Source organism: Oryctolagus cuniculus, chromosome 9 (genome assembly GCF_051225735.1).
Source record: "Oryctolagus cuniculus isolate XC-2025 breed Fujian yellow rabbit chromosome 9, ASM5122573v1, whole genome shotgun sequence".
Lineage (NCBI taxonomy): Eukaryota > Metazoa > Chordata > Mammalia > Lagomorpha > Leporidae > Oryctolagus > Oryctolagus cuniculus.
The window spans coordinates 39,866,232-39,889,062 of record NC_142875.1 but is presented as its reverse complement, the minus strand read 5'-3'; the positions used below and the strand labels follow the sequence as shown (position 1 = coordinate 39,889,062).

At 41.8% G+C, this 22,831-nt stretch overlaps 1 protein-coding gene across 4 annotated transcripts in view; it reads left to right on the top strand.

Moving 5' to 3' along the window:
- PIBF1 (progesterone immunomodulatory binding factor 1) overlaps positions 1–22,831 on the top strand; it is a 239,588-nt gene that overhangs the window by 149,980 nt on the left and 66,777 nt on the right. The window lies entirely within an intron of this gene.

The window sequence follows — 22,831 nt, the reverse complement described above, 5'->3', positions numbered from 1 at the left end:
GTTTATTTTCTGAGTTTTTAAATAAGCTGTTTGCTAGTACAAAATGATTTCACAATTTATGAAACTAATTAAATGTTAAGACCTTATAAAGCAACTTACAGTGTATGGCAAAACTAAGAACAAAAAGGGGATTAAATGCCCAAAGTATAAATGCAGACCAGACAGAGCTTTGATTTCTGAGAATATCAACCGGCAAAACAAGCTTGGCAAATTTCGGTAACATTTTAAGTTTTTCACTAATACCTCCCATTTCAAATAGATTTGCTTTCTCTGTGTTTGATGAAAAATCACTTAGCTATTAAAAACACAACTTGCCATACACTTAGAAAATCAGGTTCAAATTTCTGATTTCCTTTAGCCATATGTTAGGTCATTTAAAGAATATCTGGACATTTTCTACAGCTTCTAAAAAATGTATTTATTTGAGGAGCAGAAAGACCCACACATACGAAAAAAATTCCCATCCACTGGTTCTATCCTAAAATGCCTACAATGGCCAGAGCCAGCACCATGAATACAATCTAGGTCTCCCATGTGGGTAGAAGGGAGCCATCGTGGGGTCTACATTGGCAGACATCTGGAGTCAGGAGCCAGAGCTGAACCCATATACTTCAGTGTGGGATACAAGCATCTTAACCACTAGAACAGATACCCGCTCCCTTACATAACATTTTTAATCCATCTATTGTTTTTAATCCTCTTAATTATATCTTTCTGTACTTTTGAAATCCGAATTGTGAAACAAAGTTAAAGCAATCACCTCACTAGCATTCTTTTTATTTCCTACACTTTTTATATGTGTGTGTATGTATATTTATATATATATATACACACATATGTGTGTGTGTGTGTATAATTTGAAAGGAAGAGTTAGGGAGAGAGAGATCTTCCACTTCCATCTGCTGGTTGACTCTCCAAATGACCACAATAGCCAGGGCTGGGCCAGGCTGAAACCAGGAGCCTGGAACTCCATCCAGTGGGCCCACATGGGTGCAGGAGCCCAAGGACTTGGATCATCTTCTGCTGCTTTTCCAGGTGCATCAGCAGGAAACTGGGTTGAAAGTGGAGCAGCTGGGACATGAACTAGCATTGCAAACTGTAGTTTAACAGATGTTTTTCTGTTGACATTTTAAAATTTGAAAAAGTTGTTTATCTTATAATAAAGGGATTTTTTTTTTTAAGATTTACAAATTTATTTGAAAGGCAGAGTTACAGAGAGACTGAGGCAGAGAGAGAGAAAGAGAAGTCTTCCATCCGCTGGTTCACTCCCCAAATGGCTGCAATGGCTGGAGCTAGGCTGATCTGAAGCCAGGAGCCAGGAGCTTCTTCTGGGTCTCCCATGTGGGTGCAGGGGCCCAAGGACTTGGGCCATCTTCTACTGCTTTCCCAGAGAGCTGGATCGGAAGTGGAGCAGCTAAGACTAGGGGATGCCTGGCACTGCAGGTGGCAGCTTTACCCGCTATACCACAGCACTGGCCCCAATAAAGGGATTTTTAAATACTATTAATATATACTAAATATTCTTCCTGTGTAGTTTTCCTTAAGGATTTGTTTATCTTTATCTTACTATCTCTTCTTATGAATACTATAAAATTAGGAGGATATCTATATTCTAGTTTCAAAGAAAGCAGAAATATTTTATATTACTGCGGTACCTGGTCCTTAGTTAATGCTCAGGGTGGACACAGTGCAGTGCTGATAAATGTTAACATCCAGCTTTCCAAGAGGAGTGTAAGGAAGGATTCTGATTTGCAGCCTTTGCTTATTTCTGTGGTATAAATATTCCTACCATGGCTAACTTCAAACTACTTACATACTGTTACTGAACACAGAATCGTAGCTCAGTAGTCCACCATTACATAACGTTTGCACCATACGGATAACAACAGACATATATAAACTCGAGAGCATAGATAATAGTAAAACAATTAGAAATTAATGGCCTTGGTGCCATAGTGGGTAATGTTGCTGCCTGTGATGCTGTCATCCCTTATGTGCACTGGTTTGTGTCCCAGCTGCACCATTTCAGATCCAGCTCCCTGCTAATAGCCTGGGAAAAGCAGCAGAAGATGGCTCAAGTACTTGGGCCCCTGCCTACAATATGGGAGACCCAGATGAAGCTCCTGACTCCTGTCTTTGGCCTGGCTCAGCCCTGGCCATGGCAGAAATCTGGGGAGTGAACCAGAGGGTGGAAGATCAATCTCTCTCTCTCTCTCTCCCCCTCTCTTTGTAGATCTGACTTTCAAATAAATAAATAAATCTCTAAAAATTTAATGAGCTATTGTATATTTTTTTTACCTTCTTATACTACAATTTACCTGTTCTGTATATGTCATATAAATGAAATCATACAATATGTGACCTTTGTGTCTGATATCTTTCACTGAGCTTCCTATTTTTCAAATTTTTTGTACGTTGTAGCATGTATTCAGTACTTTGTTCTTTTCTAAGGCTGAATAACATTCATTGTATATATTTACCAAAATTTGTTCATTCATTTCATTGATGAACACTTGGGTTGTTTCCATTGTTGGATTATTATGAATACTGTTGCTGTGACCATGCAAAATACTGGTGTAACCTGATTTCGTTTCTCAAAAGTGTATACCTAGGAATCAAATTGCTAGGTTCACCTTTGTTTTTAGAAAGATAACTTTTCCTGGGTAAAGAATTTGATAATAATCTCTCTCTCTTTCTCTCTCTCTCTCTCTTTTGCCCTGTGTGTGTGCGCATACGCACATGTGAATACACAAAAGGTATTCTTCACTCTTCTAGTTTCTGCCAAGATATTGCTGTCATTCTAATTGTTGCTTCTCTCCTAGATAACATGTCTGATTTGTTTAGCTGATTTTAAGATTTGTCACTGGCTTTTAAGCAATTTGATTATGATGTGACTTGCTATCATTTTCCGCATACTTCTTGTGCCTGAGTTTTGTTGAAGGTTGTATATGGGAGTTCATCAAATTTAGATTTTTTTTAATTTATTCAAATATTTTTTCTCTCCTACCTTCTCTTTCCTTTGGGAAACTCAAAGAACACATATATTAGACTGTTTAAAAGTGTCCTACACCATGGGTCGGTGCCTTAGCTCACTAGGCTAATCCTCTGTCTGCGGCACCGGCACCCCGGGTTCTAGTCCCGGTCAGGGTGCCAGATTCTGTCCCGGTTGCTCCTCTTCCAGGCCAGCTCTCTGCTGTGGCCAGGGAGTGCAGTGGAGGATGGCCCAAGTGCTTGGGCCCTGTACCCCATGGGAGACCAGGAGAAGCACCTGGCTCCTGGCTTCGGATCAGTGCGGTGCGCCGGCTGCGGCAGCCATTGGAGGGTGAATCAACGGTAAAGGAAGACCTTTCTCTCTGTCTCTCTCTCTCTCTCACTGTCCACTCTGCCTGTCCAAAAAAAAAAAAAAAAAAAGTGTCCTACACCAGAATACAGAATACAGGAGACTCTGTTCATTTTTAAGTCTTTTTTTTATCTTTTCTTTTGCATCAAGTCCATAAATCTTCTGTAGTATATAATCTGCTCTTAATCCAATCTGGTGTGTTTTCATTTCAAATATTGTGGTTTCAGATATTGTGTTTTCCATTTCTAGTTCATTTTGATTCTTTCTGTATCTTCTAGCATTCTACTTAACATTCCTAAACTTATTTTCTTGAACATATGAAGTACAATTAGAATAACTTTTGGTATTCTGGTGTACCAGTTACATTGTGACATTTCTTGGTTCATTTCAGTTAAGCTTACTTATCTCATCATGTATCAGATCGTCCTCCATCTTTGCATACCTAGGAATTTTTTGCTGGATGCCAGACATTGTGAATTTTACCATGGTAGTAGTTAACATTTTGTATTCCTGTAAGTTTCTGTTAGCATTGTTAGGGAAGATGGTTTAAGTTTCTTGAAAACAGTTTGGTCCTCTCAGATCTTGCTTTTAAACCTTTGTAGAAAAAATAATTCATTTTAAGAGTAATTTTTCACTCAATACTGTGAAAAAACCCTTTTGACTACACAATCCCTTGTCCTCTAAGTTATGAAGTGTTCTTTGGCTGATCCGAATAGGTACTTTCCTGGCCTCTGTTAGCATCAGGAGCTGTTTCTGCTAATCTTGTCAGTATTTGTCTCCATTCTCTGGTGGTTTCTTTCCACACATGGACTGTTCAGTGCCAGGTAAGTATTTGGGACCCGGGAGAGAGGGCTGTCTATTGGTTTTTAGAGTTTTCTCTCTGTAACTCTTGTTTTCAGCACTCTGCTACACAAGCTATGGCACCTGGGTTTCTTCTTCTAGCAACCACTCCTTATCTCAGGGAATTTGGCAGCTTCTGCCTTGTTTTCCTTTCCTGCATCCCAGCATAGAAACTCTCTCTAGGCAATAAATGGGTAATCACTGGGCTCACCTTGTTTGTTTTCTATGACTCAGGGGTCGCTGTCCTTCATTACTTGATATCCAGTGTCTTTAAACCATTGTTTCACTAATTGATCCAGTATACAGGAGACGAATTGAATTTGTGTGAGGCGGGGGGGTTGCAAACACATCCATTAGTTCTCAAGAAACCATGTTGCCGGCACTGTGGCTTAGCAAGTAAAGCCACCTTCTGCAGTACCAGCATCCCATATGGGCGTCAGTTCAAGTCCCATCTGCCCCACTTCTGATCCAGCTCTCTGCTATGGCCTGGGAAAGCAGTGGAAGATGGCCCAAGTCCTTGGACCCCTGCACCCTCACAGGACACCTGGAAGATGCTCCTGGCTCCTGGCTTTAGATCAGTGCAGATTTGGCCATTGTGGACATTTGGGGAGTGAACCAGCAGATGGAAGACCTTTCTCTCTCTGCCTCTCCTCTCTCTGTGTAACTCTTTCAAATAAATTAATTAAAAAGAAAAGAAACCATGTTTAGAGTGTTGATGAGAGGTTTGTTAAGCAGTAGAAAATCCAGACTGAATCATAAAAGCTGTCACATTGCTACCACCAAGAATTGGTCTTCCTTAGCTGCCTTAAGCCTTCATTCTGGCTCTTACACTTCCTTTTTTTTTTTTTCCCTCCCTTTAGATTTATTTATTTATTTATTTGAGAGACAGAGTTACAGAGAGAGAGAAAGATCTTCCATCCTCTGGTTCAGCCCCCAAATAAATTATATATCAAACTCCCACTAAATTCAGCAACAAATGACACATTAGGCATGATCTTGCAGTCTTAACACATAGTCTTGTTCACAAATGCCCTATTATCTACTGTATGCGCTCAGATTTCTCTGTGACAGCTAACTTAATTTCAGAAAGCTGATCTAGAAAATGTGACATAGTCTCTAGTGACCAAATGACAGTGTTTAGTTGCCTGGAATTTTGTACTTAGCAGACACTTAGTGGAATCCAGGTAATTTGTTACAAAACTCCACATTGCTGGACTTAAAAGGATTTGAGACTTTAAGATACATAAGTAGAATAAAGTAAATCAGTGTATACTAACCTTAAAAGACATTCACGCTGTGGGGAGCAATCCGGACTAGACTAAGTTACTCGAATTGGGACTTATTCTATGCATCTGCTCTCCCACAATATGGCGCTGGGAGAGAAGTAAACAGCTTCCGCACAGCTGCCTCCAGTTCAACCAATTAACTGTAGGACTTGCTCCTGATTGGAGGAGAGCAGCGTACTCGGCGTGTGGGCAGCCGAGTTGGGATTGGCGGAGGAGGACTATAAAGGAGGAGAGAGACGGCATGCACCAGGAACATCTATGGGGAACATCTAGCTGAAGGAACACCTGTGCAGCCCCCGAGAAGAGCCGGCCGGCGGTGTGCCGCTCCCCTGCGGAAGTGGGGAATGTGGCCAGGGGGAACTGCCCTTCCACGGAGGTGGAAGGGATAGTAGCCAACCCGGGAAGAACCAGCAGCAAACCCGGGGAGGGCCGAGCAGACGAAAGAACAGCGCAGGGTCCTGTGTCGTTCCCCCATGAAGACGGGGAGCGACATAATGGTGCCGTGACTCGGATATGAAGCCTGGGCAGGGTTTAGTGTCGTTCCTCCACGAAGAGGGGGAGCGACATAATGGTGCCGTGACTCGGATAGGAAACCTAACTCGGATAGGAAACCTAGCTTGGATAGGAAACTTAGGACGGATAGCAAACTTAGGAGGGAAGAAACGGGAAGAATTGGGAAAATACCGGAGAGAGAGACTAGCAAACAGCCTAGGGAAAAGCCGGACGAAAAAGGTGCCGGAAGAAGCTATTGAAAGCCTAGGCATAGACTCGGATACGGACTACGGGGGGAAGCTGGGAGGAATCTCTAAGGTCGAAAGTGAAAGCTAGAACAAACAGACTTGGACGCGGACTGTGGGGAGAGGCCAGGAGAAATGAGGGAGGAGTATTGTTGGAGGAAAGCTTGGGGAAACATACCGGGTAGAGAAAAATGTTAGGGAAATTGAAGCCGCGGGGGGCAGGCCAAGGCGGACACGAAAGCCACTTTGGGATTCTCAAGTTAGCCCGGGAATAGGGGGCGAAAAGTTGAAACTAGAAGCTGAGACGCAAGCCAGGTTGGGATCCGTCTGATTAGCCCGGGGAGCAAAGGACGGGAAGCCAAATCGTGGGGCGGAGACGTACGCTGGGTTGAATTCGCCAGGCTAGCCCGGGGAATTTAGATTGAATCCTAGTGGCGGAGACGCAAGCTACGCTGTGTTACTCGCGGAAGCCGCCGCGTGCAGAGAGAGCACGGGGCGTGAATAGATAGGGAACGGGGCTGGCGTAGGCCGTGGTTTAGACGCGAAAGGGTTAAGCGTGGAGACCGCGGAGCGCGCGAAGCCGAGCCGCGCAAAGCCGGGAAGCTGCGCAGATGAGAGAGGCGCGCGGGCTGAAGCGGCGAGGTGCCGGGAAGCTGCGGGGATAAGAGAAACAGAAGTTTGGAAGTGAAGTAAAAGAGAAATGGGAATGCTGGAAGATAGAAGTGAAATGGGAGAGGTAGGAATGCCCGGAGATAGAGAAATAGAGAAAAATAAGGCCTCCCCTCAACATGCCAATTAGAAGGCTTGGATTCGGTCTGCCCGATTAGTGAGGCGATGAGCACCTGGGCGGCTAGCCGCAGGTCACCGAAGACAGGCACGAATTAACATCAGTAAAGCTTCCCCACAATGCAACAATTAGGAGGCTTGGATTCGGTCTGCCTGATTTAAGGCTGTAAGCGCCAGCAAAGCTCGACCAGAGTATGAGCTGCAGGTCACCGAAGATAGGCACGAACCAACACTAATAAGTCTCCCCCACAATAAGGCAATGAGAAGGCTTGGATTCGGTTTGCCTGATAGGTCTTGTAAGTCCCCTGCAGGCAGAGCAGAGCATGCGCTGCAGGGCACCGAACACAGGCACGCATCAGCGCCTAAAAACCTCCTCACAACATGGCGAAGAGAGGACCCGGATTCGGTTTTCCTGATTGATAGGACTTGTAAGAGCCTGTGGCAACTCTAGCAAGTAGAGCAGAGTGTGTGCTGCGGGACACCGAAGACAGGCGCGTATCAACGCTAAAAAATAAAAAGAAAGGGGGATCTGTGGGGAGCAATCCGGACTAGACTAAGTTACTCGAATTGGGACTTATTCTATGCATCTGCTCTCCCACAATATGGCGCTGGGAGAGAAGTAAACAGCTTCCGCACAGCTGCCTCCAGTTCAACCAATTAACTGTAGGACTTGCTCCTGATTGGAGGAGAGCAGCGTACTCGGCGTGTGGGCAGCCGAGTTGGGATTGGCGGAGGAGGACTATAAAGGAGGAGAGAGACGGCATGCACCAGGAACATCTATGGGGAACATCTAGCTGAAGGAACACCTGTGCAGCCCCCGAGAAGAGCCGGCCGGCGGTGTGCCGCTCCCCTGCGGAAGTGGGGAATGTGGCCAGGGGGAACTGCCCTTCCACGGAGGTGGAAGGGATAGTAGCCAACCCGGGAAGAACCAGCAGCAAACCCGGGGAGGGCCGAGCAGACGAAAGAACAGCGCAGGGTCCTGTGTCGTTCCCCCATGAAGACGGGGAGCGACACACGCTATGCTGATAATTTTTCAAAAAAAGATGAATTTCAGAATAACATGTATTGTTTCTCTTGATTTAAATATATGCATGTGTATGTATGCATGTATGCTTTCTTATACATGTGCAGAGGGAATGGGATTGTATTCCTGTTTAAATGTAAATAAAATGGTGTGAGGGAGGATAGGGTAGGAAGAATTACTGTGTTCCTAAATTTGTACTTATGAAATGCGTGAAGTTTATGTATCTTAAATAAAAGGTTTCTGGGGGGGAAAATAAACATAAAGAAAATGAAAAAAAATTAGAAAATACATCATGCCAAATACCACTAGTCCTGCACCGTAAATACAAAATAAGTTTCATTGGGTAAATTTACAGGCAGAAAATTAACACAGTATATACCTTCTGTCCAAGTTCTCTCCCGACCAAAAAGTATACGTAGGCCCGTTGTAGATGGCCTAGACGCGCCACTGAAAGGGCTATAATCCAAAGACTTCACCCTGTAACATTCTGCACATTTAAAAAGGAGGACAGGGAACATTGGAGGATTATGTAACAACAGCAGAAGAGTCTCTGGAGGTTAGTAGTTGGCATCAGCCCATTCTAACAGAACAGAAATAACTTGAAGAACCATCCCTGTTTGTCTCTTTAATAGTGGTCACCTCTGGGATGAGGAGTGGTATAGCAAGAAACAATTAGTTTTTACCTTTGGTATTTTTGAACTGTCTTCATTTATTTCAACCCACATGTATTACTTAGTTATTTGTAAAAATATGCTTAGATTTTTTTCAGTCTTATAATAGGTGTAAATTTCATGCTGATTCGTTAGATGTAGATCTAGACCATCCATCAAATTTAGATAGGTATGAAAATGCTGTTTACAAAAATAAGCAGCAAAAGTCGATTTTTAAAAATCATTTCTATAAACAAAGATTTACATTCTAGCAATATTATTTGTTCAGATCAAAAATTTCATTGCCAAGGAAGTGTATTCATGCATAGACATGGATTCCCACACATACATCATTTATGCTTATGATATATACATGAAGATACTTGGAATGACACACACACCAGAAGCGATCATTGATGTTGGTTATCATTGTGAAGAGGCACTGAGGGTTGAGAACAAGCAGGGAGATATCCTTTACATTTATTCTGTCATGGTTTGGGTGTGGTTTGTGCCCCCAGAGTTTTGTGTGTTGGAGGCTTGGTCCTAGCGTGGTAGGGGAGCTTTTACGAAGTAGTAAGAAGTAGGGCCTAATGACAGGTCCTTAAGTCATTGAGGACATGCCATCAGAAGGAACTGTGGGTCCCAGTCTATGGCTTCCTATTTAATGATATGATCTCTTTGTCTCACATGAACTCTTGCCATTGCCGTGGCCGTGGCCGTGGCCGTAGCCAGTTGCCATAAGGTGGGGTGGGCACTTCACTAGAACTTCACCATGCTGCTTGGACATCTGGCCTCCAAGACTGTGAACTAAATAAGCTATCTACTCTGTGAAGTTGGCCTGCCTCGGGTGTTTTGTTACAGTAATGAAAAGCAGACTAATACACAGCCCCTTGCTATAGTCTGGATGATTTCCCTGTTCATTTTGCATTCCTTCTTCCCTCCCTCCCTGCCTCACCTCCTTCTGTCCATTTCATTGTAAAGAACAAGTATGTTAATGAAATATAGAAGTTTTCCAGAATATCAGGAAAGGAATTTGCTGTAAGAAAAATGAAGACACCTCTAGAAACATAAAATAAATAATTAGAAAGCTTTAAAACTGAAAGAAGAATATCTAATGTATATTCAGGCAGGGAAAATGATGTGCGTTAAAAGGAAGTTTGTACTTGATTGAATCTTTATAATACTTGCCGATAGGTTCAAATACATGATTTCTACAAACATAAGAGCAAGTGCCCTTATCTTGTTGCCAGAATGTTCCTCCTAAAAGCAAATCTTTTTTTGTTGACCTCATATTTGGAGTGGTGTCCATTGCCTAAGAATAGTGATATATATTTATTGCTTTATAATTCACATTACATCACATCAAAAGGGACATAATTTCTAGTTGCCTCATCTTTAGTGATACTGAGGTTAATTAGTGAATACAGATGATTATGACCTCTTTGTACACAAAGGACTTATATTAGAATTCTTTGTACAATTAAAGTTATTGTTTTAATATATCCATGATGTTTGTCTCAGAATTAGAAATAAAGTATGGTTAGTAAATGAGTTTTGTTAAGTATTAGGCGATACTGATACCAAATTCTTTCAGCAAATATTTGTTGAGCACCTGCTATGTCAGCCATCACTAGAGATTCTGGGAATAACCAGTGAATGAGGCACTAAAATACCTGTCCTTTGGAATTTGTGTTGGAGATGGGGAGAGACATTTTTTCCAGTGAAATATATGCTACATATGTTGTATGACTCACAAGAAAGGGGATTGTGACCAGTTTATACTGCCTATAGTTCCCGGTCAGATGGTCATGCGGGAGACCCAAAATGGATACATGGTTCTTGAGTGTCTTCTGAAAGTAGCCAAAGGATGGATCAGGCACTTAGTAAAAAGATTCAGATGCCACTTGTGACGCCCATATCCCCTATCAGAATGCCTGTGTTCAAGTTCCATCGTTTCTTCCAATTCCAACTTCCTGCTCATGTGCACTCTGGGAGTCAGCAGGTGATGACTCAACCGGTTGGATCCCTGCCACCCTCCTAGGAGACCCAAATTGAGTTCTAGCCTCTTGGTTTCAGCTTAGCCCAACTCTGGCTATTGGGGACATACTGGGGAGTAAATTAACAAATGAAAGGCCTCTCTGTTTCTGTCTGTTTCCTTGGTTCACTGCCTTTCAAATACCTAAAAAATAAAATTTAAAAAAGGAAGTGACCAAAGTGGCAAGGAAAGGGGCATAAGAACCTGTAGGTGAAAGCCAGATAAAAGTAATCAAAAAGTGTCTATTACGGAAGAATGGCTGTGAAGCATGTTTGTGGATAGTTGATCATGTTTCTATATTACACGTATACAAGCACACATGCAGTCCCTTTAGTCCATATTCCTTATTTGGGGGTGGTAAGAAATGGAGATTCTTGGCCGGCGCCGCAGCTCAATAGGCTAATCCTCCGCCTGCGGAATCAGCACACCGGGTTCTAGTCCTGGTCGGGGTGCCGGATTCTGTCCCAGTCGCTCCTCTTCCAGTGCAGCTCTCTGCTATGGCCCGGGAGTGCAGTGGAGGATGGCCCAAGTGCTTGGGCCCTGCACCCCATGGGAGACCAGGAGAAGCACCTGGCTCCTGGCTTCAGATCAGCGCGGTGCACAGGCCACAGCGGCCATTGGAAGGTGAACCAACGGAAAAAGAAGACCTTTCTCTCTGTCTCTCTCTCTCTCTCACTGTCCACTCTGCCTGTCAAAAAAAAAAAAAAAAAAAGAGAGAGAGAGAGAGAGTTGGAGATTCTTATCTCTTTGCAATTTGTATTATTCTTACTTAATATTGCTTTCTTTCCTGTTATTGACATGTAACAACAAATCTTGGCTGAGCACATAATTCTGGGGCTAAACTCAGTGGGTTCAAAACTCAGTTCTGGCAGTTACTAACTATGCATACTTGGATAAATTCTTTAACCTCCCTGTGCCTCTGTTCCCAATTTGTAAAACATTAATAAATTCCAAATAAAACAAGTTTCACTGAAATAGTTGCTGATCAAATAAGTGAATTACTTTTATTTTTTAAGACAGATTATATTTTATAGCATCTAATAAGAAAAAAAATAGAAAAGATAACAAAGGAGAAAAAACAGCTTTTACAAAGAAGAAAGGACAGACATTTGGCAGAGCAGTTGACACTCCTTGGGACACCTTATCCCATGTTCGCTTGCCTGGGTTTGAGTCCTGGCCCTGCTTCCAAATCCAGCTTCCTGCTAATGCACACATTGGAAGATAGCACATGATGGTTCAAGTGCTTGAGTCCCTACCACCCACATGGGAGACCCAGACTGAGTTCCAGGCTTCTGGCTTAGCCTGCACAGCCCAGACTGTTGTGGGCATTTGTGGAGTAACCAATGAATCAAAGATTACTCACTCTCTCTCTCTCTCTCTCTCTCTCAAATACAATTTAAAATTAAATAGCAATTGTTAAATGTAAAATAAAATAAATGAGCCAGTGCTGTAGCACAGCAGTTAAGCCACCAGTTGCCATGCCTACAACCCTTACCAGAGTGTAAGGGTTTCAGTCCTGCCTCCACTTCCTGTCCTGATTGCTGCTAACACACACCTTGAGAGGGAGCAGATGATGGTACAAGGGCCTGAGTTCCTGCCATCCACGTGGAGAACCCAGATAAGAGTTCCTGGCTCCTAGCTTTGGGCATTTAGAGAGTGGACCAGTAGATGGAAGATATCTCTCCTACGCTCTATGTGGGGGCGGGGGAGAAAGACTGCTATTCAAATAAATAAAAATGAATCAACAGTTAAAATAACATAAAAGTAAATACTAAAAATGGGCAAATAAGAAGCAGTGGTTTAGCATAGCAAGATGCAGCTGTCCTGGACTGGGTTCCAGTCCAAGCTCTGGCTCCTGACTTCAGTTTCCTTCCAGTGATGGCTCAAATAATTGAACTCCTGCCACACACATGGGAGACCTTGATTGCATTCCTAGCTCCTGGCTTCTATGCAGCCCTTCCCCAACCTGGGCAGGCATTTGAGCAGTAAACAAGTGGTTGGGAATACTCTCTCCCTCCCCCTCTTCCTCTCTCTCTCTCTGTCTCTATCCCTCTGTCTGTGTGTGTGTGTGTGTCTGATCCTTCCCTCTCCCCCCTTCCTCACTCTTCCTTCTTCCTTCCCTCTCAAATAAATAAAATCATAAAATAAAAACTGGCAAAGACGATCTGAAAAGGCTACATATTGTTATCATTTCAACATGTACCTTTCCAAGAAAGATGAAACTAGAAGACAGTAAAAATATCAATGGTTGCCAGAAGCAGGGAGAAAGGAATGATAACAGGTAGAGCCCAGGGGATTTTTAGGGCAGTTAGGTGGATACATGTCATCATACATCTGTATCAGCCAATAGAATGTATACCACCAAGAGTGAACTTGAATTTTAACTACTTTGGGTGATAACGATGTCTATGTAGACAGGCTTACTTTCTGCTCAGTTTTGCTTTGAACCTATAACTGCTCTAAAATAAAGATTAAAAAGAGTGGCCGACTCTGGCATAGTGGGTTAAGCTGCCATCTGTAGCACCAGCATCCCATATAGGTGCCTGTTTGAGTCCCAGCTGCTCCACTTCTGATCCAGCTCCCTGCTAATGAACCTGGGAAAGCAGCAGAAGATGGCCCCTGCACCTGCATGGGAGACCTGGAAGAATTTCCTGACTCCTGGCTTTGGATCAGGCCACATCTGGCCATTGCAGCCATTTGGGGAGTAAACCAGTAGACGGAAGATCTTTCTCTGTCTCTGCCTCTATTTCAGTAACTCTGCATTTCAAATAAAATAAATAAGTCTTTAAGAAAAAAAGATAAAAGAAGGAGGGGGCTGTCAGTGACTCATTTTCTGTGTAGGTAATCATAACCACCTTTTGTCAGTTTTACAGTTTGGCAGTCATTGAAATTAGTTTTCTCAGTAGCAGGAATATAGCACCTGAAGGATAACTCTATTAATATGGTAAATTCACTTTTCTTTTTTAAAGTTTATTCATTTATTTGAAAGGCAGAGTTACGGAGAGGCGAGGCAGAGAAAGAAACATCTTCCATCTGCTGGTTCACTCCCCAAATGGCCACAATGGCCAGAGCTGGGCCAATATGAAGCAAGGAGCCAGGAGCTTCTTCCAGGTCTCCCACACAAGTGCAGGGACCCAAACACTTGAGCCATCTTCCACTGTTTTCCCAGGCCATAGCAGAGAGCTGGATTGGAAATGGACAGCTGGGTCTTGAACCAGCACCCATATGGGATGCCAGCACTCAGGCTGTGGCTTTTACCCACTACGCCATAGTGCGGGTCCCATGTAGCTTAACTTCTTAACAGAAGTTACTCATTGTAATGTTGAAGAATTTGGGAGAGTTTTCTCTGTGTATTTTATGTGGTAGTTTATTTGCCCCTTTTGAAGCTAGCATTCTCCTATATCTTGTGGCTGTTCAGCATATAATATAATATTGTGTAATTATAATGTATATGAGTAGTTGATAAAGTAGTGGTGCTTGGTAAAGTTCTATGAATAAGACTTAAAATGGAGAGGCTGTTGGAACAGACAAGGATCATAGATAATGTTTGGCATAATTACCACATAGTACCAGAAATGGCCTCCAACATGTTCAAATTGTTGTTAACTACTGTCACTGTCTCTTATTTTTTGAGGTTGTTTGATCAAGAATTACACAAAAAGTAACATTTTAATGGTGATGGACATATATTTATCTTCCATATGAATGGTTGATTTGTTACATGGGCAGAAAAATTCACTTTCATAATAATAACAGCTCAGTCTAACCTTGCCAAGTGCTTAAACCAGGAAGTCTATGTTATGGTTAATTCTAGAAAAATTCAGTTAACATGGACCTGGGACTGACTGTATACTATAATTTTTCATTAAAAGCTGTTTGCAAATCATGATACAGGTTCTACACACACACACACACACACACACACACACATAACTAGTACTGTTATGCCATTGAACCTAATCAAAAATAACTTTTTGGGTAGTTTTGAAGGTGAAATAATTTGGAAGCACTTGAACTTGAAATTCCATTCTCTGACTCTAATCTCTGTGCTTCTGGCTGTCCCCAGGCCTTCCATTCCCATTAAATCTATATTTTATCGGTATTCATTATGAATCCCAACCTCATAAGCTCTTCATATTTTACCAGTCTGTCAAGCCACCTTGCCCCCTGGTTTAAGTTTTCTTCTACCCAGTCTTGGACAGACTTATCAACCATCTGAGTATTGCAGTTCATTAGCCCTCTAGATTGCCTTTTTTTTTTTTTTTTTTTTACAGGCAGAGTTAGACAGTGAGAGAGAGACAGAGAGAAAGGTCTTCCTTCCGTTGGTTCACCCACCAAATGGCCACCACGGCCGGCGCCACACCTATCTGAAGCCAGGAGCCAGGTACTTCCTCCTGGTCTCCCATGCAGGTACAGTGCCCAAGGACTTGGGCCATCCTCCACTGCCTTCCTGGGCCACAGCAGAGAGCTGGCCTGGAATAGGAGCAACCGGGACAGATTCCGGCACCCCAAGCAGGACTAGAACCCGGGGTGCTGGCACCGCAGCCGGAGGATTAGCCAAATGAGCCGGCCTCTAGATTGCTTTGTTACCAAATTCATCCATCAGGCTTTTCTTGACAATCCTTACCTTTAGTATAGTATTTTATAATCAGGTAGTTACTCTATAAATATTTAATAAAAGGTAGATGAGAGAGAGAATTCTTTGGTTTTGCGGTAACATGATGAAAAATTATTAAAGAAGTCTGTTACCTGTGCTGCTTGGAAGCATTGCAAATTCCTATTTTTGAACATCAACCATGCTCTCACTACTGTTGCCCAGTAAATAGAATCTATCCTATTTTCCATTATTTCCATTACAGATACTTCCACTTCCTTAAATCATCAGTTCTCGTATCCGTTTCCTTTCCTTATTACAGTTAAGCCAAACCCCTTGGTTTCCTCAAACATCCTCCACCTAAGGATTTTTCAGTCTCTTCTTTTAGTCTTTTTCCCTCTCTTGGTCCCTTTTCAATATGTGTACGTATGTGTGTGTGTGTGTCTGTTTAAAGATTTATTTTTTATTTATTTGAAAGAGTTACAGAAGGAGATAGAGACAGAAATAGAGGCTTTCCATCCGTTAATTCACTCCCCAGATGGCCACAACAGTTGGAGCTGGCCCAATCAGGAGCCAGGAGCCAGGAGCTTCTTCCAAGTCTCCCACGTGGGTGCAGGAGCCCTTTGGCCATCCTCCACTGCTTTCTCAGGCACATTAGCAGGGAGTTGGATCAGAAGTGAAGCAACTGGGACTTGAACCTGTGCCCATGTGGGATGCCAGCACTGCAGGCCCGGCTTTAACTTGCTGCACCACAGCACCAGCCCCACATGTGTTTTAATATATGTATGTACATATGTGCATGTGTGTATTTTAGCATATATATGGAGGGAATATTGACATAGGTAACATTCAACTGTCTTTGTGCTTATTTCTTCTCTCCTCTCATTAGCCATGCCCTTCCTCGGTGGTCCTGCACGACTTCTTAATTGACAAACTTTTATTCTCAGTGCTCGTCCAGTTTGATTTATCTATGGCTTGACATTAGAGACATTCTAGAAATCATGTTCTCTTTTTGCATTATAGCACTTTTCTTCCTAAGTCTTGTTCCCTAACTCAGGTGGCTCCTTAGTGTATTAGTTGATACATTCATCTTCTACCAGTCTTTAAGTATAAGTCCCTCTCTTTAACAACAACAACAAAATCGGGGTCAGTACTATGGCGTAGTAAGTTAAGCCACAGCCTTCTGTGCCTTATGGGCACCAGTTAAAGTCCCGGCTGCTCCACTTCCAATCCAACTCCCTGCTAATGGCCTGAGAAAACCAACAGAGGATGGCCCAAGTGTCTAGGCCCCTGCACCTGCATGGGAGACCCAGAAGATGCTCCTGGCTCAGTCTTCCCCAGCACTGGCCATTGCAGCCATTTTTGGAGAGAACCCACAGATTCAAGACCTTTCTTTCTGTGTCTCCCCCTCTCTCTCTAACTGCATTTCTCTATTTAAAGTAAATACCTCATGTGTCTAACCCATGACTCTGCTCTTAGACCTCAGCACTACTTATGAGAACAAAAATCATTGAGTTTCTTATTTAAAACATACATTTTTGGGGTCCAGTGTTGTGACACTACAGTTAAGCTGCTGCCAACAACACCAGCATCCCATATTGGACTACTGGTTCAAGTCCTGCCTGTTCTGCTTCCAATCCAGCTCCCTGCTAATGTGCCTGGGAAAGCAGTAGAAGATGGCCCAAATACTTGGGCCCCTGCCACTTACATGGAAGATCCAAATGGAGTTCCTGACTTCTGTCAGGCCCAGCCCTGGCCACTTCAGCCATTTAGAGAGTGAACCAGTGAATGGAAAATCTTTCTGTATTCCCCTCTCTCTATCATTCTGCCTTTCAAAAAAAGCAAATACGTCTTTATAAAATGTTTGTTTCTGGTCCAATATTTGACACAGTGGTTAAGATACTGCTTGGGATGCCCGCATCTCAGAGTGTCGAGATAGGACAGTTCAAGTCAGCTCTGTTTTTCATTCCAGCTTCCTGCTAATGCACTCCCTGGGAGGCAGCAGGTGGTGGCCCAAGTATTAAGGTCCCTGCCACACACATTGGAAACCCAGATTGAGATTCAGGCTCCTGGCTTCAACCTGGCCCAACCCCAACACATTTGGAGATTAAGCTAGTAGTAGATGGAATAGCTCTCTCTCTATCTGTCTATCTGTGTGTGTGTGTGTGTACCTTTCAAAGAATAAAATAAATTTAAAAATAAATATATGTTCTAGGTCTTCCCTCAGAGAGTGGGATTAGGTGGATCTAGAATGATATGCAGGAATCTACCTTATTAACAAACACTAATAAAGTTGATGCAGCACCACACTTTGAAAAAATATTACTCTATAAATCTTATATATTGTAATTCCCATGCTGATTACTCTCAAGTATTTTAACATCCTTCTCTCATAAATTTTCCATTTTCCCTGTTACATACTTTGAGAATCTCAAAGAGAGAACTAGTGTTCATAATCAGGTAGCACTGGGGCCAGCACCGTGGCATAGAAGATTAAGCCTCCTCCTGCAGGGCCTGCATCCATATGAGTACTGGTTCCCGTCCCAGATTCTCCAGTTCCAATGCAGCTCCTGCTAATACACCTGAGAAACCAGCAGAGGATGGCCCAAATGCCTGGACCCTAGAAGAAGCTCCTGGCTCCTGGCTCCTGGCTCCTGGCTTCGGCCTGGCCTAACCTGGGCCATTGTGGCCATTCAGGGAGTGAACCAGCAGATGGAAGTTCTCTCTCTTGGGGCTCTCTCTTTCTCTCTTCCTTCTCTCTCTATTTCTTCCTTTCAAATAAATAAATAAATCTTGAAAAAATAAAGTAACACTAGGTAGCATGCACTTGCTTTTGGCTGTTAAACAATAAAATACTTTTTTATTTTTTATTTATTTATTTGTTTTCTGACAAAAAGACTGATAGGGAGCTGCTGCTGCAGGCCTGATTATCTTTGTACCACCACAATCTTATTAGTCCTGGCCCCTCTCTTCCAACCCCCTGGACCTGTCTAGAACTCAGCAACAAAGAGGTTATAACTGACACCAGAGTTTCTCTGGGATCCTAGTTGATTGAATTCTATCAGTTAAATCTTACCCACTAAATGTGATGTTAGTAAGCCTATGGGAACATGAGAGAAGGAACTGGTTTTAATGGAGAGGTTAGTAAGTTCAGCCTATAGGATGATTTTATCTACTAAAACAGTTGGATGAAGTAGCCTACAGCACGTCCAAGACTGTGCTTTCTAAATAACACCGAGCATCAGAATCTGAAGCTCAACCCTGAGAGATTTCAATTCAGTAAGACTGGTGTAGTTTCTAGAGATGACTGGTTCTTTAACACTTTCCCAAGTGATGGTGGACACACAGGTAATACTGAAGTGGCACCCATATTGGACTGCAGGTAGGCATTTGACATCAACAGCATAACCAAAAAGACTAACCAATGACACGTGGGTGATTCAGTATAAACTGTCACTACTATATGATATCATGTATATGTGTTTTATATACAGAAAGAAACAATGTCAAATTCTATTCAACAGAATATATTTTGTCACTGGCGAGAAAGAGTTCCACTTCTAGGAGTCTCTGTGCTTCTACAAGAAAAGTAATTCCGCATTTAGGAAAGACATAATAAAAAACAATTACATTTATATATTTTTTTTAATGTTAAGAGAGGAGCAGGCTTTCTGGCACAATGGGTTAAGGCCCTGCTTGAAACACCCACATTCTATATCAGAGTCCTGGTTTGAGTCCCAGCTATCCTGCACTTCTGAACTGGCTTCCTGCTAAGTGTACCTAGGATACAGCAGAAGTTGGCTTAAGTACTTGAGCTCCTGCGAACCATGTGAGAGACATGGATGGAGTTCCAGGCTCCTAGCTTTTACCTGGTCTAACCCTGGCTCTTACAGACATTTGGGGAGTGATCCAGCAAATCAAAGATACTTTGTCTATCTCTCCCCTCTCTTTGTCACTCTGCCTTATAAATAAATAAATAAATAATAAAGTTAAGAGACAACATGTGATTTTACATTATCATCCAAGTACAAGTTAAATTAGTGTTTGAAACAAAATACATGATTATGTTTTAGTCAAGTATGGCTTTTCTCTGAATCATATATACAGATTATTAAAACAAAGGGAATAACAATTCTATAAAATGTGTCATGGGTTTAATCCTGACTCATTCATTGCATATATGATTCCTGAGTCACTAATTACTAAGGCTTTCCTATAAGGAAGAGATTACTAACAATAGGCAAAGTGAGAGATTGTGAAACTTTTTGAATAATATTGTTATAGGTACAGAAAGACCTTTTAAAACTATACTGGAGTACTTATTTTCTGTTAAACTACACTTATTTCAGAAATAGAAATTATCATCACTTTTCATTGAAAGAAAGGTTTATAATTTTTTTCCTAAGGAATGAAATTGGATTTTGGGTAATTAAGCCTATCAACAAGCTTACCTAAAACTACAACACTAGAGTAATTCTATTCAGAGAGTAAGGGAAGTTATGGGTTGTATATGAGAAACTCCTTTGAAAGTAAAGCTTTTGTCCCTTTATTTTATTTATAATACTGAAACCTAACTTACATAATTGCTGTCATGAAGAAGTTGAACTGAAATGCTTAAGATTGTTGTTAGGCAATAGTGTGTGTAGTGGAAAGTAGATTTGATACGTTTTCAATAGCTCATACCAGGCTGAAGTTAACTACAGTTTGTAAATGCTCTTAGTCTTTCCTTGCCACCCTTGCCCCCTGCTCCACCCAAACTGCACACATGGGCTATTCTGCACTTTAAAACACAAAGCAACTTGTCAGTTCAGTTCATTCAGTTAGGGTCAGTTCTGTGAAAACAAAGTCAAGGCAATTGTTTGATTTAATTGACTAGAGAAACTGGTTATTCGAGTTACTAAAACTTAGTTTTATTTTTGTCCAGCTGCATAGTTGAATGTTCATAAAGTTACTTAGGAGGATAAGATTCCAGTGACATTGTAGTAGATTTTAGAGAATGATTACCAAAGAAAAGAAAAGGCACGCTTAAACCAAAACCATAGAAAATATTCATGGTATTTTTTTTCTCTTTGGCTCTGTTTTTACTGTATGTTATATGTTGTGTCTCTAAAAAAGAAATCTTTCCTTTCACTATCCATTTCCTTTTCTTTGAGGAATTTTTTTCCTGGACTCGCTTTAATATAACCAGAAGAACATTTTCAAATGTAATTGAAGTGAACTATTTAAATACTTTTGCAAAATAGGCCCCCACCTGCAAGTAGACATTCTCTGCCAGTTGATTAACAATCCCCTAACCCCCTCCGTGGCTTCATATTCCTCACTATACCCACCTGGACTCCTGGTTGATGACTTTAGCAATGTTTTCACCTTTACCCTTGTTTCTTTGTGCCTCCCACTGTACCCACCACACTGCTTTCTGACCCTTCATGTTGTTTTATTAAATGAGTGGGGGGAAAAAATGGGCTGCCAAAATAAATTATATGTGACTAAGGCTTAATTTTTTGAAGTGTATAGATGTCATAAATGTAACTCAAATACATTGATTCATAAATATAATGCAAATACAAATCACTTCTTATCCCAGAAGAACAACACAACTTTAGCCTCAATTGAGCTTGTTAGCAATTTTGAAGGGAAAAGAGGGAAAGCTTTTAAAGCATAAATTAAAAGCTAGAAATGTATTGCCACCAGCACAAATAAAGATCATAGAGTAGTCAGGAATTCTGTGATTTTGTTCTGTGTAATAAACACCTTCCTGTCCCTTCACACTTAAAACAGATACCGACTAATTTCATTGTGACTGCTCAGTTTTTCAAATCCAACTTGAGAATACGTTTTTCAAGAACCTATTATGTACCAAAGAAGCGATTACTGACACTGACAATTCAACATTTAGTCGTGTAGTGACATACATTTTACACTTGCTTAAAGAGAAAAAGATCAAAAATAAATTGGAAAAAAAAATCATTAAGGTTGAGTGGTATGTAAGGTGCTGAAATTCCTTAGGAAAGAATTTTAGACTTGAGCCTTGAATAGTTACTCCCCTAACAAAGAAAATATTAATGTGGGAAAAAACAGGGGGCAGACATTTGGCACAGCATTTAAGTCGCCTCTTAGAACTCCTGCACCCCATATAGGAGTGTCTGGTTTTAGCCTCGGCTCCTCCACCTCTGATCCAGCTTCCTGCTAATAATGCGTCCCCTGGGAGGCAACAGTTGATGACTCAAATGCCTGAGTCTAGGATCCAGGCTTTGGCCTGGTTCAGCCCTGGCTGTTAAGTTCTAATATATGGAACAACATGAACCTTGAAAACATTATACTAAGTGAACTAAGCGGACACATAAAGACCTATGTGTCAATTGTTAAATCAACAATGGGAGTCACTGTACAATTGCTCCCCATGTAGGATCTCTGTCCTTAATATGTTGTACTATGCGAATTAATAGTAAAACTACTACTCAAACAGTACTTTACACTTTGTGTATCTGTGTGGGGCAAACTGTTGAAATCTTTAGTTGTATATACCAGGTTGATCTTCTGTATATAAAGATAATTGAAAATGAATCATGATGGAGAATGGGATGGGAGAGGGAGTGGGAGATGGGGTGGTTGCAGGTGGGAGGGACGTTATGGGAGGAAAAGTCGCTATAATCCAAAAGTTGTTCTTTCGAAATTTATTAAATAAAAGTTTAAAAAAAAAGACCTATGTGTGTGTATAATTCCATATACAAATACATATATTTGTGTATATATATATGTGTATATATATATATTTATGCTTACATGAGTTATCTAGAAAAGGCAAGTGTATATATTTGTGTATATATATGTGTGTATATATATATATTTATGCTTACATGAGTTATCTAGAAAAGGCAAGTGCATAGAGAAAGAAGGCAGAATAAGAACTTTCCGGCCAGCGCCGCAGCTCACTAGGCTAATCCTCCACCTGCAGCACCGGCACACCGGGTTCCAGTCCCGGTCGGGTGCCAGATTCTGTCCTGGTTGCTCCTCTTCCAGTCCAGCTCTCTGCTGTGGCCCGGGAGTGCAGTGGAGGATGGCCCAAGTGCTTGGGCCCTGCACCTGCATGGGAGACCAAGAGGAAGCACCTGGCTCCTGGCTTCGGATCGGCATAGCACGCTGTCCGTAATGGCCATTTGGGGGGTGAACCAACGGAAGGAAGACCTTTCTCTCTGTCTCTCTCTCTCTCTCTCACTGTCTAACTCTGCCTGTCAAAAAAAAAAAAAAAGCTTTCCGGAGCCTGGAGAAAGAGGGGAATGGGAAATTTAGTTTAATAAGTATAGGGTTTCTATTGGACTGATGAAAATGTTTTGATAATAAGTAGCAGTGATCGCTATATAACATTGTGAATATACTTAATGCCATTGAATAGTATGCTTTAAAATGGTATATCTTACACTATTTCTATTGTTTAATAAATGAGGAATTTTTTAAGAATTTATTTATTTGAAAGGCAGAGCAACAGAGAGAGAGAGAGTCTTTCATCTGCTTGTTCACTCCCAAATGGCTGCAACAGCC